Source organism: Myotis myotis, unplaced genomic scaffold (assembly GCF_014108235.1).
Source record: "Myotis myotis isolate mMyoMyo1 unplaced genomic scaffold, mMyoMyo1.p scaffold_m19_p_7, whole genome shotgun sequence".
Classification (NCBI taxonomy): domain Eukaryota; kingdom Metazoa; phylum Chordata; class Mammalia; order Chiroptera; family Vespertilionidae; genus Myotis; species Myotis myotis.
The window spans coordinates 4911102-4915450 of record NW_023416379.1 but is presented as its reverse complement, the minus strand read 5'-3'; the positions used below and the strand labels follow the sequence as shown (position 1 = coordinate 4915450).

Below are 4349 nucleotides of genomic sequence, written 5' to 3'. Positions count from 1 at the left end.
ATCGGGGTGCTGTGGCGGGGTGCCAGCCCTCCCGGGCATGGGCCGCCTGCCCTCCTGGATGCTGAGTGGGGGCTGGGCTCCTCCACCCCGTGCTTCCAGGTCAGACCCTCCCACAATGAGCGGGGCTGTGGGCACAGATCTCCAGGCCCCTCCATGGCCTGTGGGTGACTAACGGCAGAGACAGATCGGCACCGAAAGGGCCGCCCCCGCTACCTACCTGGTGCTTCACAGACAGGCCGAGCCGAGGGGGGAACAGAACAGACCACTTTTCCCCAATGACGGTTTATGTTCGGTATTATTCTGTATCAGTTTCCGACGTACAGCCTAGTGGTTAGATAGTCATGTACTGTACGGAGTGGTTCCCCTGATATTTCAAGTACGCACCTGGCCCCATATATTTAGAATCAGCCTCATTATGTTTCGAGTGTGTTTTGAGCAGTTATTACAATATTATTGACTATATTCCCTAAGCTATCATTTACATCTCTGTGACTGTTTTGTAACTACCAATCTGAACTCCTGAATCCCTTCACCTTTTCCACTCAGCCCTCCCAACGGCCCCTCCCATCTGGATCTGTGAGTCTGTGTCTATTGTGCTGTTAGTTTGTTTGTTTTGTTCCTTAGACCCCACCTGTAAGTCGCATCACAGGGTATCTGCCTTTCTCTGCCCCACTGATTTCACTGAGATGGCACCCTCGAGGTCAGGAAGAAGCCCGCCGTCACGTTGGTCCTGGGGCTCAGATGGCTGGCCCGGTGGGTCAGGCCAGGAGCCACGAACCTGGTGACTTGCCTTTTGAGCTGGAGAGAGACCAAGTGAGCTTCCCCCCCTACAGTGGGGTCCCACCTTCTCCACGAGTCACCCCCTGTCTATGCACCTGCCTGCCTTCCTGGCAATTCCTGAAAACACGGAGGGGAGGTCACGTGAGATTTCATCCTAGGAAAATTTCCAGGTGAAGAAACAGGGCCAAGCGCCTCCAGTGAATCCCTGGCAAGTTTAGAATCAGCCTCCTTCCGTTCCTAGTGTGCGGCACCAGCTGCCCGGCCACGTGGCTTCCTGTTCTCCAAGCGGAATGTCTATGAACGAAGCCGCCTCGCGCCAGGCGCGGCTCCCACGGCAGAGGAAGGCAGCAAAGCAGGCGTCAAGGCTCACTAACCTCACCTGGGCCCTTTCCGAAGACGGGCGCACGGAGGCACCCAGGCTGCCTTGTCGCGTCCCCCGTTCACACGATGCAAATGCATGCATTTTTAGGTCCCGTTCTGAGCCGGTTGCTGCACGGAATCAAGATCCTTTTCACCCCGGCATTCTGGATCTGAACGAGCCTGCGGCACTGTGTCCTACCCCTGTGCCCTCTCTGCGCCTGTTTCCACGTCGGTATTCTGCTCCTGCCCACTCGCTTTCCCGTCCGAGTGGCCCACGGAGGCAGAGGAGCACAGCCTCCGTGTCACGGAGGCCACAGAGCCTCTCCTCGGTAAAACCGAGGGGGTGCATACACTGTAGAAGCAGCAGCAGCAAGTCAGGTGTGATCAGAAGCGGACCCCCGCCCCCCACCCTCCCAGGCCGTGCTCAAACCTCCCCTGTACAGTAAGTGTGCAGAGGAAGCGAACCGTAACCACACCGAGGCTAAAAATGTCACACTGGTTTCTGTATGTGGCTTTTGTAAATCAGTTTAATTACGTCACATTTCCACCACGAACATGTGATAATAAGGTCAGGGTTACCCAGTAGAAGGCAGAAAAAACCCCGGATGTATCACCATATGGCACCCTCCTACAGTCTGTTTTTCCCGACGAGCTGACGATGAATCATGTTGACATCGCGGGGCCATCGCATGCAGACGTGAGGTGGGCTCCCTGGAGCGACCGGGAGCAGGGCTGGCATTGCGGGAGTGGAAGGCTGGCACTTCCTCCTGGGGGCCAAGTGTGACGACTCTCTCTCTCTCTCTGCATTGTCTAGAGTTAAAGAGCCACGTGTCAGAAAGTTACAGCTACTGCCTCCAACGCTGAACTGTGGCCTGTGCTCCACCCAGTCCTCTTGCAAAATGCAATTGCAGATGCCAGTGCTTTGAGATTTGCATGGAAATGATCCAAATCAACTCAAAATAGTATCAAAGGCTGCGTAGAAACCTGTGACGTAGATTTCTGCAGAGGGACCAGGAGGAAGGCCAGGAGTCATACGCCTTTTCAGATTGACCTTTTGATTTGTTTATCATTTGAATGTAGTTTAGTGATTTTCCAGACGGAAAGGACTTGGGTTAGACTGGGCAGCGTCCACCCACCATCCTGGGCCAAACATTTCACATCTGCTAATGTTCCATCCTGACTCTCTCGCAAAAATACTGTAATAATTATTCACAAGGGAGCCTCGGGAACAAGTCGGACATGAGCCAGGAAAATCTATCGTGGCAGACTCCTGTGTACCAAAAATATTTAGGGAAGGTCTTGGGCCCATCCGCATAGCTGACGGGGACTCTCTTAGCCCATTTCCCCACTAAACTAGCATCATAAAAAATTTAAAAATAAGAAGCTTAAAGAGAAGAATTGATCACAACAATAAAGACAATATTTATAGTACACATTTTTTTCTGGAAGGTTTTAGTGAAACAAATACTTAGCTACCTATTTATGAACTCAGGCACTGTTTAATCGTATCGTGGTTTTTGTCAGGATGTTGTCATAATGCTTCATTCTAACTTTTAAAAAGCCTGACACCTGGTTACATACAGACACCCACCAGCTCATCTGTCCAGCTGACAGGGGATGAGGGTTCCCAGGGATTGGGCCGGCCTTGCACATCCTGGGTCACCTGCCTCCTGTCTACAGCATGTAGGTGCCCGCCCTTCCCAGGCCTAGCCAGCCTGGCCCTTCTCCAGGAAAATGAAATGGAACAAAGAAATCTTTCCCCTTAGCTGGACTTGAAATGTGCAAGCTTGGGAGCAGCCAGGGACCATGCTCTCTCCCCGCCGCCACCCCCGCCCCTCCCGCCTGCCCTGAAGAACAGGGGAAGTCGGTCCACAGAAACCAGAGAGAAAGCCCTGATTTCTTCCCAGGCTGGTGGCCAGTCCATCCCAAGGCTCAGCTGCAGGCTCATTCCTGGTTCTGTTTGACAGTCCTGAGAACTTACATTCTCCTTATTGGTTTCACTCTGGGTGTCTCCTGGCCCATACAATGGAAAGCTCTCTAACTATAGTACAAATTCTTATTTCAGAATCACACCATTCCATGGGGTTATGGGTTATGGGCTGATTTAACATCAAAAGTCTTGCAGCTTCTCACAGGCACTGGCTCTGAGTTCTTTCGGCAGAGACCCTGTTCATGCGAAGGACGTGAACTTAACAAGCCCTTTAGCCTCTTTGATTCTTAGTTTCCTAAACCGTAAGCCAGAGAAATTAACTCAAACATAATAATGTGATCCAGTTCGAAAAGCTGGAATTTTGGGGTGAGCCTTGGCATAAAGTCCCAGCTCAGTCACCCCTCAGAGCCTGTGTCCTAATTGGACTGTTTTAAAAATTAGAAAAAAATATAGGCCCATGCACTTGGCATACGACAAGTCCCACATAACAGGCACTTGTAGTATTACTATTACTGTTATTGCTGCTACTGCTCTGCCTTCTCTTCCCAATGGGTGGGAAAGTTCTTCATAAAGAACTATAGGGTGTCCCAAAATTCACGCAAAAAGTAATTTTGATAGAAAACACAGGTTTATATTTAAAAATTGTAAATTTTTTATTGATTCATAAAGTATACAGTATATGGTTATGTATGAAATAGCACATCGGAGGGCAGACCAACAAGAAATTCTTCCTGCCTTTGAACTATCTCTCTTTTATGGAGATACTTCTTCCCAGTTGCCAGGAAGAAATTGTAACTGGAGTGAGTAGGGAGGGACAAGGCATGTTCACGGTATCAGGGTCAAGGGTCCCAAAGGACTTAGCTTGTGTTGTGGCCACTGAGAAATGAAACACAGATCTTTGGTAATCTGATGGCTAAAAAAAAAAGAAAAGAAAGAAATAGCACATCGGGTAAATGGCCTTCACGGCTTTGCTAGCACATACTCAAAGCCGTGGTCTTCATTGGTCTTCATTGTCCCTGCTCCTGGGCCATAATTGGTACTTGGTAATGCTTATCAAATTAAAGAGATTGAAATCAAAGGGCAACAGATATTAGAATCTGATTCAATAACCAAGTAAAATTGGGCTTTTATTTTTTGTTGTTGTTGTAAATGCTCACGCAAAATTCAAATCTTGCGTGAATTTTGGGACACCCTATATAAGTATTTCTCTCTTGGACCGCAACCAGCACGGCTAGAGAGCGGATGACAAGTCCTGAGTAGGGGCGACAGAGGGTTGAGA

The 4349-nt window shown here is 49.6% G+C and overlaps 1 non-coding gene across 1 annotated transcript; it reads left to right on the top strand.

Annotated features, from left to right (window-relative positions):
• The first annotated feature begins 3654 nt into the window (after positions 1 to 3654).
• On the top strand, positions 3655 to 3985 carry LOC118660910. The gene has a single exon (XR_004969087.1). It is a non-coding gene; the product is annotated as a small nucleolar RNA U85 (small nucleolar RNA).
• Positions 3986 to 4349: the final 364 nt, after the last annotated feature.